Source organism: Dermacentor variabilis, chromosome 3, assembly GCF_050947875.1.
Source record: "Dermacentor variabilis isolate Ectoservices chromosome 3, ASM5094787v1, whole genome shotgun sequence".
NCBI classification, from domain to species: Eukaryota; Metazoa; Arthropoda; class Arachnida; order Ixodida; family Ixodidae; genus Dermacentor; species Dermacentor variabilis.
In genome coordinates, this window is record NC_134570.1 from 5,264,459 (window position 1) to 5,287,155 (window position 22,697).

Here is a 22,697-nt window from a genome sequence, read left to right on the forward strand (position 1 = left end):
GCATGTATGGTTAGGCTAATGGGGTGCCTTTCAGAAATAAGGCTGTCAGCTGAATGCACAGCTGAATTTCTTCTCATCTGATTGGTATTGAAGGTTGTTTTATTGATGGTTGAGTCGAGTGTGATTGTTTTTGTTCCGACTTGCAGCTAATAGAAAAATATAATGGTGCTGTAAAAGTCATTTAACTTTGCACCACTCAGCTAGCAGTTCTTGTAAAAATATACAGGCAAATTTTGGGAAATATGAAGGAAACAGAAATACAGTGTGTTGAAGCACAGTTTTATTTTATAATACAACTAAAATCAACCGCAACCAGTGGAAGTCCTTTGTTGAGCAGTCATGTTTAAAAAATTCTGGGATTTTACGTTAAAATCACAATATGACTATGAGGCACGCCGTAGTATGGGAATTAATTTTGACCACCTGGTGTTCTTTAACGTGCACCCAATGCATGGTACACGGGCAGCAGTCAAAGCATGTAATAATGTAAATTCCAGGACAAGGCTGACATTTTTGGTTTTTTATAAGAAAAATTGAATATCGTAAGCACAACAATATGAATGACCTAAACTGGGCTATTTCTTCTTAGGGGACATGCAAATGAATCTCGCTGGAGAAGACACAGCTCCTGTGACATTACAAACATCAGTGATTGGTAAGTGACTGCAGTAATTTAATCATAAGGCTATGCCTTCACTATCATCGTGCCTTTCTTTGAAGTAAAACTTCGCAGCTGTGAAGTTTTACTCATTTTAACGTTCAGTGCATTGATTTGATCAACTTACTAGGTGCTTCACATCCTTCTCTGTAGCTTACATCTGCCTTGAAAGCTTGTGTCACGAAATGTAATAAAACTATCAAAAAATTGCATGTCAAGTGTTGTGTTCATAGTAAACAATGGTTTTAGCCTTGGGATTAGTCAACATTGTTCATTGCAAACATCACTTCCAGCGCGTACATAGGCAGAGGGACCGAAAGAATGACTAAAACAAGTGCCGTTGATACCCGACGAACTGTACTGAAGCGGGATTTGGGTACGGGCTAGTTGGCATTCCATTGGAAACAGCGCTTGCCTTCGTCATTCTTTCGGTCTCTCTAAGTGATGTTAGCAATGGAATACCAACTAGCTTGTACCCAAACCCTACTTCAGTATCATTCATTGGACTGCACAACTGATTAAAAGTTGTTGTCACCCTGTGCAAATTTACTAGCAAAGCTGGCTTTTGTCAATTGATTGCTTACATCACTTAAGTAGTTTTATCTCTTTCTATGCCATTATCGTAGGTTCCCAGGCGAGCACCAGCTACTCAAGCACTTTGATGAGCACTGACACACAGAGGGAAACAGCATTGCTTCACCAAAAAATTGCTTCTTTAGAAAGAAGAAATATGTGGCTTGAGATGAAGCTTGATGAAGCCAATTCAAGAATACTCACTTTAAATACAATTAGGCTTTCAGCTAAGAAGTGCACCTTCTATACGGGGCTGCCTAATTATGGTGTTTTTCGAAGCCTCTTCGAATACTTTGAGCCCCGAGCCAGCAAAATGTCCTACTGGGGGGCAGAAAGGAAGATAAAAAGCAAAGTCCCTTGCCGGCCAAGGGAACGTGAACTCGAAGTAGAGTTCTTCATGGTGCTTGTGCGGTTAAAAACTGGCATGCCTGGAGAAGAGGTTGCTCGCAACTTTTTAATGTCCACAAGCCATGTCAGTCGCATTTTTGCTACCTGGGTTAATTTCCTTGAGCTCGAGTTGGAAGCAAGAATGCAAATGCCGACGAGAGAAATGATAGCGCCACACCTACCAGGATGTGTTCGAGGTTTCGAAAATACTAGGTTGGTGCTAGATGCCACAGAAGTTCGTATACAGCGGCCCTCATCACTCAGTGCACAGCGGCAAACATTTTCTACTTATAAACATTACAATACTTATAAGGTGCTTTTGGGCTGTACACCGGATGGGTATATTGCATATGTGTCACGTCTTTGGGGAGGATCGGTGTCTGATAAGACTATGCTTCAGTGCAGTGGGCTTTTGGACCGTATGGATCCGGGAGACGCAATAATGGTAGATAAGGGGTTTACATTTCCTTATTTACCACCAGGAATCACGATTTTCCGACCTCCATTCCGCGAGCAACATGAGTCCCAGATGAGGCCTGAAGCTGTTGACACGTCGCATCGCATGTGCAAGAGTGCATGTTGAACGCGCGATAGGACGCATAAAAACATTCCAAATATTAAGCAAACCGTTTCTGATTAGCATGATTGACATTGCAGAGCAAGTGTTTAGGGTGTGTTGCTTCCTGTGCAATTTCAAACCACCACTGATAAAAGATGGTGAGTGATAGCTTGCAGAGGTCCATGATTATTTGGAGGAAGTTGTAATGATTTCGAAGTACAAATCAGAAAATTTTTGCCCCTATTTTTTTACCCAAATTACGGCTGTAAATGCGAAGTCAACATACTGTCACGTAGTAGTGACGGCGAAGAAGGCAGCCAAACTGCGATTATAGAAAGTGGCGTTTTATTGGGCGAACTTGTGCCCTCAAAAGCAGGCTATACTCAAAGAACAACGGTAGTGGCGAACACACTCGGCAATCGTCGAAAATCTGATCAGCAGGTCACGCGCGTCGGCTTTTATAGATCAGTCGTTGAATCTTCCAGAGTAACCGCTGGGACCCGCGTGTCTTCCACAAAGTTCTACACTATTCATGCCGCGCATACATGCAATCAGATTACACAAGTTGCGGGGAAAGACAGCGGATGGAACCATCGATAACATTCCAGAAACTTCTTTTACATGCAGGCGCGTCCTGCGCTGTGCAATAACATTTGTTAGGCGGTGAGAAGTGGTCGCCCGATAAAGATAAAGAAGCACACGTGTCATTATCCCCTCTTAAAAAGCATCTTCCAGATGCTACAAATGTAAGAGAGCGAAACGCAAAAGGACACTTATTAAACAAAAGTAACAAAACAACGAAAAGAAACGAAGTCCAAAGGTCAGGTACGCGAAGTCCCAAAGTTCATTAACGCTGGTAGTACGGCTTGAGTCGCACGTGGACTATTTCAGGTCGTGAGCGGCGCCGCTGTGATAGCGAAATGCCGTCTGGCACGACCTCATAGTCCAGTGCGTCACTACGTCGGATGATCTTGTACGGTCCGAAATAGCGACGCAAAAGCTTCTCGCTCAGTCCTCGTCGGCGTATAGGGGTCCAAACCAAACCACGGTCACCGGGCTGGTACTCGACGAAGCGTCGGATGTTGTAGTGTCGGCTGTCAGTACGCTGTTGGTTCTTGATCCGTAGACGGGCGAGCTGCCGGGCTTCTTCGGCGCGCTGGAGATAGGTCGCGACGTCAAGATTCTTTTCGTCGGTGACGTGCAGCAGCATGGCGTTGAGCGTCGTCGTCAGGTTCCTGCCGTGAACTAGCTTAAACGGCGTGACCTGTGTTGTTTCTTGCACCGCCGTGTTGTAAGCGAATGTTACGTACGGCAGGACCGCGTCCCACGTCTTGTGCTCGACGTCGACGTACATTCCTAGCATGTCGGCAAGGTTCTTGTTCAGGCGCTCCGTGAGACCATTCGTCTGCCGGTGGTAGGCAGTTGTCCTCCTGTGGCTTGCATGGCTGTTCTGCAGAATGGCTTGGGTGAGCTCTGCTGTAAACGCTGTTCCTCTGTCGGTGATGAGGACTTCTGGGGCACCATGTCGCAGCAGGATGTTCTCGACGGAAAATTTCTCCACTTCAGCTGCGCTGCATTTCGGTAGAGCTTTAGTTTCAGCGAAGCGGGTGAGATAGTCCTTCGCTACGACGATCCATTTATTTCCGTATTTTTACACCGGAAACGGTCCCAACAAATCCATCCCGATCTGCTGAAATAGTCGGCAAGGAGGTTTGACCGGCTGTAGTAATCCTGCTGGCCTTGTCGGTGGTGTCTTGCGTCACTGACAGTCTCGGCATGTCTTGACGTAAGGGGCGACGTCAGCGGTCAGACGCAGCCAGTAATACCTTTCCTGTATCCTCGACAGCGTTCGGGAGAATCCGAGGTGCCCAGCGGCTGGATCGTCATGTAGGGCGTACAGTACTTCTGAACGCAGCGCTGACGGAACAACAAGGTAGAGCGCGGACTGGTGAGAAGTTCTTTACAAGCAGGTTGTTTTGTAATATGAACGAATACAATCCGCGCTTAAATGCCCTAGGTACTAGGTCAGTGTTCCCTTCCAAATACTCTACGAGGCCTTTTAGCTCCGGGTCTGCTCATTCCTGTTTAGTGAAGTCTTCTGCGCTTATTATTCCGTGGAAGGCGTCGTCTTCCGGCGGGGGATCGATGGGGGCGCGTGATAGGCAGTCAGCGTCTGAGTGTTCTCGTCCAGACTTGTAGATTACTGTGACGTCATATTCTTGCAGTCTGAGGCTCCACCTCGCCAGCCGCCCTGAAGGGTCCTTTAAGTTAGCTAGCCAACACAACGCGTGATGGTCGCTGACGACTTTGAATGGCCTACCATATAGGTAAGGGCGGAATTTTGCTGTACTGTACTGTACTGTTGCCAGTCTCAGCTGTGAACCTTCCTTGGACTGGCACGGATCTGCTGTCATTTGTTGAGTATTGTGGGTGTGCTTATGTCCAAGGCGTGCAAGCAACAAAATGCAGTTCATTTTTTATAGAGCAAGAAACGAATGCCCCTCGATATCCATCGGGAAACGCAGCCCACGTATGGGGAAAGCTGTCTCGCTTTGAGTCAGTGTGAGGTTGTGGTGTTGTGAATTCTCAAGCCGTGAAGACGTTCTCGTTTGCCCTCATGTTTCGATGGTGGTGCAGTTCCAAACTGCTGTGGTCTTGCTTGCGAGCTTCTTGATAGTATGCATGAGTTCTGGTATGATGAAGGGTTACTGTAGGAACTGCTAGTTGGTGCTAAAGTAGTTGTGTAGAATGTAGGAGGCCCCGTAAAATGTACCTTGAGGGCCATGCATGCATGTCTGCAGTTCTGGTACGCAAAATGATTGCCATATTTCGCGGCAGCTGTAGTGATGGCTGCGGTTATGGTTCTATTGACGCCAGCACTTGAGAAGGCTGTTCCATGTTTTCCCCAAGCGTGCACATACAAGGTTGTTGATGGTGAACATTGCTTCCTCGGAGTGCTGATTATTGGAGGCTTTAAGAAAAGCAATATTTCTTGAGAATGTAAAAAAAAGTGTTACTTGTTCACTGACCAGTGGTAATTTTGTTTGTGTTACTGCCCGTGTTCGTACCTTTTAATAGCATAATTTCTGCATTTTACTTTAGGTAGCTCTCTGTGCTCGTTATTAGCACTTTGTTAGCACACCTTGCATTAATAGTATGTAGCATGGTCTCCAGGCTAGTGGAATGTCTTGACTACAGAATTTTTGTCCAATACTATAACATAATAGAATGTACCACCAGAATCAATTGTCACTGAATGTAATCCTTTAATAGTTCGAGAGTTTCACTACACACTCTTGAGAATGGAGCGTTCCCATATGGATTTTTTTGTTTACAAATGATTTTTTCTTTGCTTGTTGTTCGCATGAACTGCTGTACTTCTATTGGTTTTCATAATTGAAGATACTGTTATCGCATTCCTGTTTGCTTCACTAATGAAATATTTCTTGATACAGATTTTAACCCTTTGTAGTTCTACATTAGAATTCCTTTTATGCATTGTTGTGATTGTATAAATTAGTGAGATAGTGCTCTTCTTAGATTATGTTCCCAGCTTATGTAATACCCCAGCCGGGATGCTTTAGGGTAAAATAAATTTTCATGTGCATCTTCCTTCACTGTAAATGGTGGTGTCAAGTGTTGCGGCTCAGACCAGTGGTAATTTTGTTTCTGTTACTCCCTGCACTCCTGACTTTTAATAGCATAATTTCTGCATTTTGCTTTAGGTAGTTCTGTACCCTTGTTAGTGCTTTGTTAGCACACCTTGGGGCATTAATAGTATGTAGCATGGTCTTCAGGCTAGTGGAATGTCTTGACTACAGAATTTTTGTCCAATACTATAGCATAATAGAATGTACCACCAGAATCAATTGTCACTGAATGTAATCCTTTAATAGTTCGAGTTTCACTACACACTCTGAGAATGGAGCGTTCCCATATGGATTTTTTGGTTAACAAGTATGATTTTTCTTTGCTTGTTGTTCGCATGAACTGCTGTACTTCTATTGGTTTTCATAATTGAAGATATTGTTATCGCATTCCTGTTTGCTTCATTAATGAAATATTTCTTGATACAGATTTTAACCCTCTGTAGTTCTACTTTGGAATTCCTCTTATGCATTGTTGTGATTGTATAAATTAGTGAGCTAGTGCTCTTCTTATACCCTTGTCACACGGCAAATCTAATGTCATTTACAACGAATGACATTCGCTGATAATGCCATTTGTTTGCTGTCACACGGTAAAACGTAATGACATTCGTCGAAAATGACATTTACAAACGAATGAGTTCGCCAAACTCATTCGCATTCGTTTGGAACTGAATGTGTATCCTCGACACCACGAGTGTACCAGTGTTTCGCAAACAGTACATGCTTCTTTTTTTGTTTTAACAAAAATCACTATTATTCAATCAATTTCATTACCTAATTATTGCTTTAACGACATTGAAGTCCACAACGTGCGTAAATACAGAAAACTACTCTTAGTCCAGTGACCAGAGAGCCGTCTTTAGCTTTCGCTGCAGCAGTCGTGTTGGTTCGCAACGGAGCATCGGCCGCGGCCGCTTAAATTGACTTGGCGTAAAAGCGTGCGCGTGTTTTCCTGTGGCACGCGCCAAGAATGAGGATATTTGAAGCCCGCATGCACATCAGAACGGCGATGACATGCAACTGCCCTTCTCGTACCACTTTAGCAGATGTAGCGGACGCGCCTATCGTTCTGTTCGCCCTGTTGCTTTGGCTTGGCTTGGCTCGACTCGACTTCGTTGGCAATGTCGACAAGTTAGCGATCGAACGCTACGGTTTGAAAGCAATGATCACATATTTTAGTGGTATTTAGCATATTGGAAAATAATTATTGGACAAAAGTGGGTTTGAGGCGTGTCTTTTTTTTACTATCGTCATTGTCATCATCTTCAAATGACATTAGTTTTCGCCGTGTGACAGCGCGCTGTGATAATGCCATTAATCGCAACAAATGTCATTTGTTGGAAATGACATTAGATTTGCCGTGTGACAGGGGCATGTTCCCAGCCGGGATCCTTTAGGGTAAAATAAATTTTCATGTGCACCTTCCTTCACTGTAAATGGTGGTGTCAATTGTGGCGGCTCAAGATAGCATTGAAGCCTAGGATCCTTCCAGTCACAGGGATGAGTAAGGCCAGGAGTAGGAGAGAGAAAAACAGTTTATTCTACAATATAGGCAATGGCTATGGAAGCTGTTGCATACTCCAGGGTAGCGTATCGTACTGCTGCCGAGTAGTAGTGGCGCCTGCCTATCGAAGCTCGACCGACGTTACTTATTGGGTAGCGTGGCGTTGTCGGCGGGCTGCAGGCATCCGGTAGACCATGGCGACCAAGCAAGGGCGAGAAGATTTTCTAGTGCGAAACTTCCACGCTTTATTCACTGGTAGATGAAAGAAAATGAGAAGAGCATGAAGTGATCAAAAGTACATTTCGGAGCCTGTTAAATAGCCTCTCTACAATCGTGGGCGGGATCTTGCTTCCGTCGATGTCACGTGACAGGCACAGGAAGAGGACCCCTCCTCCTCTGGCTATACCGAGCCTGCTGAAGGAAGAAGACATCCCACCTCCCGGAATTGTAGACGCCTGTCCGCCTCTTCTGCGCTTTGCGGGTTCGTGGAAGTTCTCTTCTAGGTCCAATTCGAGGAAAGGGCCTCTCTAAACTCACTCACACACACACACACACACACACACACACACACACACACACACACACACACACACACACACACACACACACACACACACACACACACACACAAAAGAGGCTGTACACTGCGGGGCTTCTGGCAGACAGGCACACTCGAAACGGTCATGACGAATTAGAAAGTCACGCTTCATTTCGACGAGGCCTGGTAAAAGGTCCGGTGAGAGAAAGTTCTTTGTGCGCCAGGTGCAGGAAGTTAACCATTGCAGGAGGAGCCACGCCTCATTTCGATGTAGCCTGGTCGGATGAAATTCCTCTCGCCACGTGGTGTCAGACGCCAATCCTAATAAAGCCCACTCTATGTAGGAGCACTGTCTGACTCACGACATGAACACAACATACAATATGCAGATTCAGCTGGTGAGGCATCACAACATTGCACGTGCATCCAGCATGCCTTTTTTATCCACTATCCTCCTGATAGTCATCGCCAGGCTACCGTTGTGGTCACACACAAAAAACCCGTTCAGCAGCTTTTTGTGAGATACATACTGTCCCTTTGTATAGAGCTTGTTCAGCCGCTTCACGCGCCTTATGAGGATCTCTGGTATGAGGGCATGCCTCATGAAGTGAAGCAGACTGGGGAGCATTTCTGTCTCCCAGAACACGTTGTTGTTGTGTATTCGCTGAAGGTGGATCTTATTGGGCCCAAACCAGACAACAAAGTCACACCAATTGTGACCTGTGATGGCCAGCTGTCCTTGGATTTGAAAATAATATTCATGGTCCGTTTTTAATACTGCCTCACCATCTTCTAGCCTACAGCAGAATTTTTTGTCGTTGCAGGCTTCCTCCATACTCTGTCCCTGTTTAGAGAACGGGCACTTCACTTCTAGAATGCCTTCCTCTCCATCCACTGTCACAACTCTGTCTGGTGATGCAGCCAGCAGTGGATGAGCACTGTATATATGCAGGCCTGTTTCCTGCAGTGTGACCTGCCTGTCTAGGCTCCTGAGGAGGAGCGCATATGCCCCAACAGCATCCTTCTCATGCACTCTTCCATACACCATTGCTTCAGTAGACGCTGCCCTTTCGCTTGGATAGAGCAGGGTCTTGAGCAAACTTTCTGGTTTTACACAACGGCACACCCGCTTAAATAGGGACGCTGTGAGCCGCCCAAGTCGGGCAACATGCCAGTTTTTGTTATCTGCTTGCCCTATCGTATTTGCACGTATTCTTTCACGTTCATCCTTTTCTATGGGCTTTAAAGATTCTATGTGTGCATTGACTAGCTCTTGCACTCTGTCGCTCCACAAGTCTTCTTCATCCCCAATTAACTCAGCCAATGGCTCAGGTACATGCTGTTGTGCCGGTTGCCCCATGTAGCGTACCGCTTGGAGGCTAGGGCAGCATTCCGAGAGGCTTTCCTCCAAACGCTGCACTTGATTTTCGGTAGGGGGCGATAGGTGGCCACATGGATTGTATCGCCGCTTTCGTTTTTGATGCAGTGGTCTTTTGACTTTGTACTTCTGGAAGGAGATTTCCACCAAAGGCAGCCTTGGCGCAGGCTTCTTGGCTGCAATACAGTAAAAAAAAATTGTGGCTCAGTAGTGCCACATATTTGAACTTTTTCTAGCCTAATACACAGAACATGGGAAGGCCCACATGACATCCTGTTGCAGTTACGCCGAACCTAGCTGAGCAGTCAATATAATGATACAGTTGGCATTCTTGAGATACTTCAACTACTTTCCTCTGACCTCTCTCTAGGCAGGAAGTAGTGGCTGTTACACCCTGAAACTTACTGACCAACATTCTTACTACCTCCACAATCCTAATCATGAAATATGTAATCACCAATGAGGCATCCATTATAAGAAACAATGCTAAATCTTATAAGGTTGCTTAGCATCTGAAAAATGGATGCAAGGTCGGATGTAATCTGTGGCCTGTACTGCATAAACTGAAAGAAAACAGGTCATTAATGGTATTCAACGCTGACACTTTAACCCTATGAAAATATAAAGGAAGAACTGAAATATTGCAGCATGACTACTGATATAAAGTGATTGTGTACCTTGCGATTCTGCATACAGAGAAGGCCGAAAAAAAAAAGGAACGACTACACTTGCATTTTGCTCCCAAGTTCATTGGTGTGTGTGTAGTAACATTTTTGTTGCCGCTCTATCAGCACTGTACTCACCATCATGTCTTGATGCTGCTTGTTTAGAGCTTTTAGAGCACACGTCCCATGCTTATTTCGCATGGCAGTTATCGGTGCTGGATTGGAATTAATTTTGGTGGGGTCAACCTACAAAACTGTATGTACACTGAGCATTCGAATAAAGTTATTGTGTGCGCAGTGAAAGTATGTCTTGTTCTTGAGTTTGCTTAAAACAGCTTACACATGAAATGCAGGGTAACCAACCAGGCACTTAACCTGGTGGACCTACTCTGCCTTTCACTTGTTTTCTTCCTACACATGGATTGTTTTGTAAATATCCAGTACAAAACTGCATGTTTGAGACGCCAAAATGCTAACGTAAAGGAGCGATCTAAATAGGTGCCTATATTGGTACACCTGTGCCACACCTTCTGCGGGAACAATCCACTTGCATGGTTGGTCCGTGCAGGCGATTTCCATTTCCTTATCCCCCAGTTCAGCAACGCTGAGCAGAAGGCCAGCGACGTGCTGACAGGTCTCGCTGAGGCTGCAAAATATAAAGAATGCAGTTTTTCTTCGCGCTCGTCAATGCACTCACATTTCTGAAACAAGATTTAAGCACTGTGCCAATCTAAGAATATGCGAGTACGATTGAGTGCAATGTGAAAAACGACGCAAACAGAAGGCCGGCCAGTCTATGTACTTTTATGTAGATTTGATCATTCGTTTCCAATAAATTTCCATTTGCAGGTCTGCGCTCGTCTTTTTTTTTCTTCTGTACGTGTCAGTTAAGTTGCGCTCTCTTCCACCATGACTTCGAACCAACTCGCCCAACTATCTGCCTTGATATTAGCATGCGCGAGTGAGCCGGAGTGCACTAGCTCGCGGACGCACGCGCTGCCCATACTTAAGCTAATATAACGTATAAAAGAGGTTGGCGTATGCTTTGAGACATGAGCGCTCGCAAAACACCCTGAATAACTTGCCGCGTACATATAGCGCATGCATTTATTTGGGATACGGTTTCGTACACCACAAGCATGCAACTCCGCAGTTTGGCGAAACAGCACGAGACGAATATTTGTACGAGTACATCTACTGTTCCATGCAATAACTAAAAGTTCGGGGAATGCTAGAGGCAGAAAGTACTCACCCGGCCACACATTCGCAGTGCGCTCCGGCAATGTCGCCCGTGGCTTTTGCGAACCACGCCGTAACCACGTAGACGCCCGACTTCATGGATGGCGTGCACGTAGCTCGTATGAGGCCAAGTGCAGGGTCCGCGGTGTTCACGTTAATTTTGATGTTGTTAACGTAACCTTCTTCTTTTAAGGCCCATCCGCGGTGTGCCTGCCCAACGGACGAAGTGTTGGCGCGCAGATAACGCCACGCATTGCCGCTCGTTATGCGGCACTCCGAAAAGTCAGTCGTCCATCCAGTTTGCAAAAAAGGCAAGGGAATGCAGTCTTCTTCAATCATATTTAAAGCAGGTCATGCGCAACTACCGAAGAGCGTCGACGCTTTCACAAAACGTGACTGAAGCTCCGTGAACACAACGTCGTCACTCGATCCCACGTTACTAAAGCATGGCTGGAGCCCGGATGTTTTCCAACCAAGCGGCGAGGCGCAGGCTTCGCGTTTTTCGCGCTAGGTGGCGCTCCGACTTCTGCAAGTGGTCAATTCGCAACTTTCACGGCCTATAGGGGGCGCCGCCTTAAATCCAACATGGCTGTCCGAGAGATTAAGAACTAGAGCAGTCGGTGCGGTGCTGCGGTCGTCTTGCTCAGTGACATGTTGTTTCGCGTCGTCATGTTGAAATGTATCTTCAATTTACACGCCCGCTGTCAGCCTGCGTAATGACTCACATTGGGCGAGAAGAACGCAGGATTCGAAGCCTGCTTGAAGGCGAGCAAGTCCTAAGCGCTGGTCAGCTTGTGTGCTGCGGCATAAAAGCGTGCACGTCGACGTCCGTGACTGTTGAAGGTCTTTGCATACGAACTTTGCGGCTTCAAAGCAAACCACACGAGCTGTGGTGTCACTTTTACCACGACGGTGTTATTAAGAGAAGTGACCATGCTTTCTATTTGCTATTCTATTAATTTGACCTCTTTCAACGGGTACCATGAGCTTTTATACGCTGTGGTGTTCTCTGCAAGTTGTTACTTAGACCGCTTTAATAAGCCGCTGTGTCGAGAAAAAAAACCTTCCTGATGTTGCGCGATCGAAGTCTTTTACATCGACGGCGTGAAAAGCAACCCTAAACCAGCGTTTTGTGTGCGAAAATTTCTTGTCTAGTTATCCCTGCCTGTGTTCACAAATCTGGATGTTGAATTCGAGAAGTAAACAAAAAAGCCATATCTGACCACTTTTGCGAGCTAACACGATAACCGTTCACCCTTGTAATTTAGTTATTGCGCTTTATGCGTGCTGTGCAAGCTACAGTCTTGCGGTAGTTTTATAGCCTGCGTGAGTCCTACTGCCTCTTGCCTATAGACAGATCAAGCGATACATAGCCGATATTTACCGGTCTGCGGCAATGCTCACTTCATTCTTCCAGTTATCTTTACAAAATAATATACATGCAGATAAGCTGAGGGTTCGCTACGCGAACACTGCACAGTAGTTTAACATTTGTTGGACTAGGATTTGTTACCTTACGAGTGCAGTCATGCACGCCTGTGTACACGTTGCAGCCGCGCATAGAAGTGGCAAACGAGCTACGAATTCCAGGTCCCTCTACGCCTGCTTCACTTTGCTTTGATGTAATAATGAGAAACTCATCTCTCTGTTCGAAAATGGTGGAATGTCAAGCCGACGCTGCAGAGCACGAATGCATGAACGAGAACAAGAAATTTTGAAGCAGGTACAAGGCTTCACGGAGAACGTTTGGGCTCCAACGCAGCCGCAAAGGCATGAGTGTCAAGAACGCAAGCATCAATCATCCTACAACACATTTGCGTTAAGATTGCGCATTATTTCTTTCCCTGCACGTAATATAGTGCTATGCCTGCGTCTTTATGGAGGTGCGTCTATTCGCGATTTCAAGTGCTCGGAATCGTCACTCATCTGTCGTATTCCAAAAAAAGAAAAGTCCTCCGGCATGAAGTCTGCACTCCAAACCTTCGTCGCTTCTGTGACAGGTTTGCCGATCCGCAGCTTAATAATCAATTTCTTCCTCATGGACGCAACCGGTGGGAATGAGTGAAGGCTCACATCACCTACCGCATAACTACCTCTCGGCACCCATTGCGGCACGCAGCAAATACGGTTACTTCTATGTTTGCTCATTCTGGGCATGTTAAGTGTCCTTCGGGATCCCACGGGAGCTTTGAACGCGTTAAAACATCAACAAAAAGTGAAGGGAAAGCGTAGACAACACCAATACGCTTTCCAACAACACAATTATCTTTTGATTGTTTCCTGCCGCCGCCGCACGACGGCGCCACCGTACGTGAAAGTTGCGAATACATCAAGAAGTCGAGCGGTTCGACACGGCTCGACGTATGCGATGTGCTGATTTGGTGAAGTCCTTGATGGGACCAAGGAAATGGCTTTGCCGCCCTTTCATCCGCTGGTCTTTGCTTGGATCTGAGAAAGCTCACGGAGCGACCGAAGATCAACGCCAATCACTTCGGTGAAAGTGAGGACCCTTTAATTGTTCTCAACAACGCCAGACCAAACTCTACGAAAACAAACGCTCTAACCCCCTCTGTGCTTACAACAGCACCATTACGGTTGTTGTATTAAACACAATACACGCTCGCGATAAAGAGATGGGGATACAGACCTCCACAAATAGTGCTCTCAAAGACACATTCAAAGAGAATAAACAGCTAAAGAATAGATTGCAAAGCAATTCTTAACAGTCATTCGGGCAGGCAAAACGCAGCTGAGGCGATCGAAGAAAATGTATATTTTGCCCTGTCTCACTCCGAGTAAAATCCTGTCACTTGGCATTGGGTTTACCAACTTGCTGACACGCGTCGCATGACCGAACAAGTGTTTCAATCTCTTTCCAGCCATCTGGCCAATAGAAATCTTGTGCTAGCCTAGCCTTTGTCTTCTTGATACCGAAGTGACCCGCCCAAACATTCCCATGCGCTAACTCTAAATGCTGTGGCCGGTACGTTTCTGGCGCGAGTAGTTGGTTTTGTGTCCGATCCTTGAAATCCTGATATTTCCGGTAGTTGAGACCTGGCCCGGTGTAGAACGAGTTGTTCTTTCGGGCGACTCCTTCATTTACATTAGCCTGCAGCACACTTAGCGAAGGGTCAATTTTCTGTGCCGCGAAAAGCGCCTTTCGTTCAACCCCACTAAGCTGCTCCCAGCAAAAGCAGGCTGGACTAAGCAGTGAACCCTCCACTTCAGCCTTAGGCGCCCCATTTTCCCGTGTCTCGAAAGGCTCCTGACCCACTGTCACTAATCCAGTAATTGATCCATCACAAGTCCGGGTCATCTGCTTTTCATCAGCCGTACCTTCTGGCCTAGACTTCCGCTGTGAGGACGTTACATTGCCAGTTTCCTCGTTTGAAGATGTGCTTTCACGTTTCTTTGAGAGGGCGCGTGACAGCAATCGCGTCAGGCGCCCTGCAAGCGACACTGGCAGAGAACGACCGGCCCTCGTTTTCTAAAAGCTGCTCCGATTTGTTTGAAAAAAAAAAGATATGAAAAGTGTGCGGGTAAACATGGACTCACGGCGGCCTCCGTTTGCAACCTTCCAAACGCGCCCTCGAGGGTTACCCTGGCAAATGGCAAGCACGCGCTCTTCTGCAACTTGTCTGATCCAGGCGCACTCCCCAGTGTAGTCTCCAAGAAACACAGGACGGATGAGTAACATCCATGGTGAGGGCTGAATCGCGAAGTGCCCTGCCCCTTTTTCCGTTTACCACAACATCCTGCATATATGGCTCGAGCAGCGTCAGATTTTCGTCCGACTGGCCAATGCTGGCAAACGCGATTTGCTCCTTGCAATTTGAGGAAATATGGCCTTCCTTTCTGCAACGGAAGCAGGTAATTGGTCCCCGGGCCTCGAACGTGCGCTTTACGTCTGCCTTAGCTTTAGCAGCCCCAGTCTACTGGGCTGTCTCTGCTAGCCCTTCCCGCGCCACCTCAGCCTTAAAGGCGCCAATATACACTCCGACGTAACGCGCGCGCGCGCGCGCGCTCGTCATGGCGACGTTACGTTGGCGAAAACACGACCCCCTACAGTCCGGCGGCATTCGGCGCGCTCGGACGTCGTCCGGCGCCGAATGCAGCCGACTGCATTTCGCGCCGACCGCGTCGAGTAAGTTAGCGCCTAGCGCCCTCTCTCGTCGAGGTAGAGACTCGCTACTCGGCAGGCTGAGCTAGAACGAGATGGCCTCTTCGCAAGAAAGCGTGCCCGACCCATGCGGCTCCGAAATCGAAAGGTTTCTGGAGGCCGTCCAGCAACATCCTTGTGTCTACGACACCACAAGGATGGACTGCTGGGATGCGGAGTGGGAAAAGAACGCGTGGGAGCAGATACGCATGGACTCCGGCCTCTCAACACGAGCGTCAATGCTACAACGCACGTGTGTGTATACGTCTCCGGACATGCTATGCACTCAGCGCCTGTTTGTTTGTCTTGTTTTCCCTGTTTCAGTCGAAGAGTGCCTGTAACTATGGAAGCGGCTGAGGGACCGCCATACTCTTGAATTGAAAGCTATTGAAGCGACGAAAAGGACTGGCAGCGGCTACGTGTCTGTTATGTAGAAAGAGAGACCTGTCAAAAATATAATGTTTCGTCTGGCGGAACGTGCCTGCGTCCGTGCCATCGCCGAGCAACAGTCCGGTCCGCGGAGGCAATCGCTACCGGCAAGAAAGCGCGCGAAAAGATTTGTTTCGATGTTCCACGACAGGCGGCACGGAGCGGCGTGGTGTTCAGCGCATGCGCTACTCCAGCTGCGGCAGGTGCGCGGCGTTGTAGTGTAGGGGGACGGATCTACGCCTGAAGCCTGTTTCACATGATGCGATTTTCGTCGCACCGGAAGTGCGATTTCCGTCGTTTGCGATGAAAATCGCAGTCGCAGTGCCGACCCCCCGATTTTCGGCTGCGACCAACCGGTTGGTCGCACAGTCGCACCGTCGCACCGATCGCTGCGATTTTCCGTCGAAATTGCGCGGAGAGCTGTCAACGGAGCTATTTCGCCGGTTTATTTTGGAAAATGGCGTCTCGCACGACAAGTGCAATGCGCGGAGACGTGGATCGTCGAATTCGGTACGTACGCGAAGAAAGAATAAAAAACTTGTACCGCAGATTGCATTCTTCGATTTCTATGCGTTTGTTGACACACTACACAGCAAATGAAGTGCATTTTCACGTTTGCTTCGTACGCCTTGCGAGTTGTCAGTGCTAGGAGGTGTTCGATCCCCAGCAGACGACGAGGTCGTCACAATTTTCTTTTGCCGAGTAGCATGCAGAAATCGCGCTTACGGAGCAGCTTGAATTATTTCAACCTTGGCAAGGGCAAATGACAAGACAGCAAAGTACCCGAAGTTTCAACGTTGCGCTGAACGCGGTACCGTTCAGTTGCATTTTCTTGTCGGTTTTCAAGCATGAATTTCCCGATGCATCTTGAAAGCTTATCTTGCCTCTTATTAAATTTGACAGAGCGAAAGTGTAGGCTATCGTAATGAATTTGCTACGTTAGCATTAAATCCGTGGCTTGAATAAAACATGACATGCACGTTAAGTTGCACCTCTTCTCTGGATAATTTTTTTTTTCTTGCACAGAAACCAATAAACATTGACTATGTTGCGGACTTTGTATCCTTACTGCATCTGTGTGAACACTTGCTCTGCAAGGTAATTAACTGTACACCTAGTAGATTAAGTAAATTGCTTGCTATAGTGGCACAGCGACAACGTACCCTCCTGCACAATCATATAGAACTCGTGCAACAATGCAAAAAGTAGGCAAACGGCCTGTTCTTGTGGGGATAAAACAGTATAAAACGACACGCTGAAGAAAAGTAAATCAAAACTGTGCAGTGAAGTCAGCCAGTACAAGCAGTTCTCGCACGTTCACGGCTGATTAAGTGTGCAGAAACATTCATGCCTTACATGTTTCTAGTAAGTTTCTAATAAGTTTGTGATCACATATATTAGAGTGTAAAACCATATAACGATATCAGCAGCGATTACTATCTTTATAAGTAATTAAATACCATGCTACTTGCAAGAACATATATATAACCCGAGGATTTTAGAACAAATTTCTGCATTTCAATTATGCACAATATGTGGTTTATTCAATAAAAGAACACAAACTGGGCTTTTTTGCAATGACAAACTTATTGCAAACTTTACTTACATACAGGCAAGACAAAAAATTATCGACAGAAATATTGTTCTTCAATTTGTTCACCTGCCACTGTGGCTATAGCATTCTGCTGCTAACACAAGGCGAGGGGTTGTTTTGCCACCCATGGAAGTCGCATTTCGATGGGAGTCATAGGTGATAAAAAAAGCTCTTGCACTTAGACTTAGTTCATCACCTTTTATTGAACCCTTACACTTCAAAATACTATTGCATAGGGGGCATGCTTATGCAAAATCTAACAACAGTAGAAAGCAAAGGGCAGAATTGTAAAACAACCATGTTTCGTGATAATTCGAGTGTGTAAATATTCATTGCATCAATATGTATTGTTCAACAGCACTGCACAAATAAGCATGATCAGGTATAGCAAGTACTCTGTCAGGAAGCTGGTTCTACAGATGTATAATGTCAAGGCATGAATGCTCATACTACATATATGTCGCACACATAGCACAAAGAAAACCTTTTTCAAGAGTTGTCCTTTCTGGCAGATATGAGTGGGCCATAAGCAGCAGAAACTTTATTGCAGGACATTGTGTAATACCGCTTATGAAAGAATTGAGAGTGAAGAGGCTTTTAACAGCAGTACCTCATGCTGCTCTAAGAGGAATGATGAGCAAAAACATTTCTGGTAGAGCACTTAAACGGTAACTTTCTGAAAGGCAGAAAATTCCAGGTGAGAGTTGGAGGTACATTTGGCCCACAAACACCAACAACACGGGCATACTACAAGAAACACTACAGCCTATGGTGTATTACAGTCTATGGGAAAGCTATCTTATACAGAAATCAAGAACGATGCAACAAGCCCTCGACAACACTGCAAACTTTCTTGGCCAGTCTGGCCTCTCGCTTTCTGATAAGTCAGCTCATATCAACGTCGGAAAAAAAAGAAAAACTGGAATCAAGAACTACCCCAGATTGCACATTGTGATCCACATAGCTGGACAAATATGCCCACAAGTCAACATCCACAAATCCTCAGCTAGTGTAAGCCCATGACGGCAGAGCCAGCACGTGGATGAAACAATTATGCAATGCCTGGACGCAACTTCCACACCTGGTGAAAAGAATAATCTCGAAATAATGGGGGTGGACAAGTGGATACTATAGAAAATCGCAGATGCTGTGCTTGTGTCCAAGGTATGGTACGGTATGAATTACCAGCAGCACACAAAAAAGACAACTCATCGAATACAGGCATCGGGTAGTAATAACAGGTCTTTCCAACTTTACCATGCTTGAAGACCTCTATGAGAAAGAGCTAACAAACAAGCACCTAGACAGTAGAGTTGCAGCCTGCAGCATAAATTCTTTGTCTCAAGAGCTCAGAACCTCGTCCCAAGATACTATGCCAGCTAGCATATGAGATGCAAAGACGACTACCCCTCCCTTCAGAAACACAACCTCGGGAGTGCCTGAACTTGAAACACAACAGGCCCATACCGTGAATATGGGGGCAAACAATTAGGCCAGGAGACTATATGCAACTGCCAAACACACAGAGGAGGTTGCTAATCATGAAGCTGCAAGTAAACATAAGGCACATATGGCATGGCAATAGCGGTGTAACAGTAGTATGACACTACATAAAGCTAAACCCCATATAAGTGAGTACCATTCCAGGTCATCCTACACCTAGAAAAGCTGAACTGAAAGATATCAAAGCAGCACTTGTAGTGCAGATTACACCTTGCACAACACCCTGCATGGATTCACCAGAAACTATTTGGGCCTGCACATCACACAAGATTGTCAGGAAAATCAGGAGATTGACACGTGACTTGCAAGCACATGGCCAGAAATTAAATTACAGGATACATAGCCGTGCAGATATTCCAGGACACAAGCGGGCTTATAAGCCCGACATAATAACTGAAAACTAGATGAGTTTCTGTGTATTCATTATTAACTAAAGTGCAACAGATTGACAACAGACAAGAACGAAGCGCTCTGTGTGTTCACTTCGTTCCTGTCCATCGTATTTCTGTTGCACTATAGTTAATTACTATAGATTGTAACACTAGAACTTGATACAAACATGCACACTATAGGATGCAGACAAATGCTCAGGACAAACTACAGAATGTTTGCATCCTGGTACTTATGAAAGTGAACGGTTTCATTCCATGGCTGTCAATGAGACGGAGAGAGAAAACTTGATTGTGTTCGTGGAATAAGAACGCATTGATAAGCTTAGACATATAGTCATTGCTTAACACTTTCGAAATGAATAATTATAGCTTGCTATCGACATTGAAGCAGCCTTTCGACAGCAAGAAAAGGAATCAGTTTTTCCAGCTCTGAACATTGAATTGCAGGAAATGCAAGCAGACACAAAATTCTGCCAATATAATCTGTTTAGGACAAATTGGAACAAACATTGAGGCTTGCATTTGTACTTCCTCTGGCTGAGCAATCTAGTTTGAAATGACTCCCATAAGCATGTCGTAACAATGTTGATCTAATACAGGTTAAATGCATGACTAGCTAACACGCCCTAACCTACGCTCTTTCTAGCTTAAGAAATCTGGAAGATTGCTATAAATTACAGTGAAGAAACTATAATATCTAATAACATTAATAATATAATAATAATATTTATTTCCACAGAACAGGCTAACCGTCAGAGGCGTGCGAGGCTGAGCAGAAAGCTGAAAAATTCTACGGCAAGTGCGCCTGCCGTGGGCCTACGATCCTGCATTATGAATAACGCGTACTGATATGGTCTTCTTGTTAGAAGTTCCGAGTATACTACCAGCGCGAGACACGGGACAAGTGGACGAGAAGCGTGTCTTTTAGAATGCTATGTTACAACGTACAGGTTTCTACAAAAGTGACGGTAACTGCTCGAAACATCTGATGCGTCGACTTTTGCGCCTTTAGAAATATTTATAGAGGGCTCCCATATATATATTCGCAGCGCAAGCACGGCGATGGACGAACCAGGCTAGCGCTAAGGTTGAATTTCACAACACAATTTTCATTCCACGTTGTAATCACACAGATCGTTTGAGGCTTCGTTCAGGGGCACACGCGGGCGTTCGGGTTGGTGCTTCTTGATGCGTTTGGCGTAAGAATATGGCTAGGAGCAGGTACCACATATGCGCGATGACGGGCAATACACACGCATCATTTCTCCAGAAGCTGACGCCTAGCACGGGTAGCGCGAGGATCTTGTTGGGCTGACACAACTTCGTGGCAGCCGAATTCCGAATACTGCATATACGGTGAGGGCAGCTATATGAACTTGTCGATAGGCCATCTTGTAGATTGTTGTAGCGCAGGCAAAACGAAACGGTCATAGAAGGTAGATAAGACAACACACAGCGCTGAACCATAGAATAAAGAATCGCTGAACCACCTGCAAACAGCTGTTTACGTGCGCGATGTCGCACTGAACTACAGAAACCGCCGTCGCGCACTCCAGGACAAATCTTAACTAACGGTTTTAAATTAGTAAACGTACATATTATTTGCTTCTAATCAAGATAAGTCAATAATATTAGAGTGTAAACATTTTATTCACTACAATAAAGTAATTATGCAGCGTGTGCAACGAAACCTGGCAGTAAGCAACCCTGGGCGTCGCACCAGTCGCATTGTTGAAATCGCAATCATGTGAAATGAGCCCTCTAAAAATCGCATTGCGACGCGTGCGACAGCACCGATTTTCGTCGTTGCAGTCGCAGCATGTGAAACAGGCTTGACGCGGCGTAGCCGACCTGGCGTGACGTAGCGCAACCACCGCGCGCGCGCGCGCCGGGTCAGTCGACAATCCCTTGTTAAACTCGTCGCTCGTGGATAATTTCTTATTCGGCGAAACTGGGTTGGGAGGAAAAAACCGCTTTCCAGAATAGTCCTTTTTTTCTAGCCTATCTTCCTGAATCGGTTTTCCTTGGAAGTTTTGGCGCGTGAAATATTCCTCCGCGAGCTGCGATACCTTCTGTAGGCCTACCTCTGGGAGCCTGTCCTGCAGCCAATGTCTAACTTCTTCTGGAGGAACTCGGTAAAACTGCTCCAGTGCTATGTATTCAAGCACCTTGTCGTGGTTGCCATACACTTCTGCACTTTTAAGCCACTCCTTTAGGTTAGACTTTAACTCGTACGCGAACTCAGTGTGCGACTCGCTGCCCCTTTTTGCCTGTCTAAGCCGCTGTCGAAATGCCTTGGCAGAGAGGTGGTATTTGCGAAGGAGCGCAGCATTTACCTTTCCATAGTTCTCGTAGTCTTCTTTAGACAAGCGTGCGAGAAATTTCGCGGTCTCTCCTGGGACAACCGAAAGAAGTTTTTGAGACCAAAGGCTTTCGTCCAGCCCTGTTTTTTCACATGTGCGTTTGAAGTTCACGAGAAAAAGTGCGATATCACCGACTATCCTGTACGGTAACATCAGGTCCTGTATTCTCAGTTAGGGCGTCGCCTCCACAGGAAAGGGGATTTGAACGCGCCGAGCTGATTCGAATTTGCTCTATTTCCAGTTCTCTCAATTTAAGACCATAATCTCGCTCCTCGCGCCTTTTTCTCTCCTCTGTCCCTTCGCGCCTTTTCTTCTGCCTCGTCGAGCATTTTTTTCTCCACTTCTCCTCTCAAGAATTTCTCCCCAAACCTCGACTTCCTCCTCAGTTACCTCTGGTGCCCTCAAATAACGTCCAGAATGGCTTTCTTTCGCCTTGCCGCGGCAACTGAAATGCCCATCTCTTGACAAACATCGAGAAGGTCCTGTGTCCTGAGCTTGTCCATCGCGATCTGACGGCTCGTCTCCAGTTTTGCCTCTATATTAGCTTGAAGCCGGAAATCTATGCGTGGCCTGAAGCGAAATAAGAGAAAACCACTACAACCCTTTCAGAATGCTTGAGCAATGGTCCATAGCATTTACGTGCGCGACAAAGGTCTGGCGATGCGAAAGGCAAACGTCGGGCATCACCCCCTCCAAAGTAGCTGATGCCGGTGGTCCTCGCGGCCGTCGTGGAGCGGTGTAGCGGGCGTTATCTGGCTTCGCATCGCACCGCTGCCGCCACTATTGTGACTTCGGAGTGGAGGACGAAAGACGTACTCGTTCCATAGACGAAGAAGAAACGAAAAACTTTATACAATATTTACAGTTAGTGGATGATAGCGTACAGGTAGCAGTAGGAGTGCATCAGACAAACTGGGCGACTGCAAGGGACTCTCTCTTCTCACAATGGGCCGGTTCTCCCTTAAATCCCTTCGGCGACACCTCGTCGGAAGGAACCGGTTTGGGCGAGTTCTCGTCGGCAGGAACCAGGCGGGGCAGGGTGATGACTTCGCCCACGTCAAATCCTTGATTTGTCGTGGAGATGCCTGGGCGCCGCGGAGATGGCT

General features: G+C 46.3%; 1 pseudogene; it reads left to right on the top strand.

Annotated features, from left to right (window-relative positions):
- The first annotated feature begins 1,371 nt into the window (after window positions 1–1,371).
- On the top strand, window positions 1,372–2,343 carry LOC142573878 (uncharacterized; annotated as a pseudogene).
- The last annotated feature ends 20,354 nt before the right edge of the window (window positions 2,344–22,697 follow it).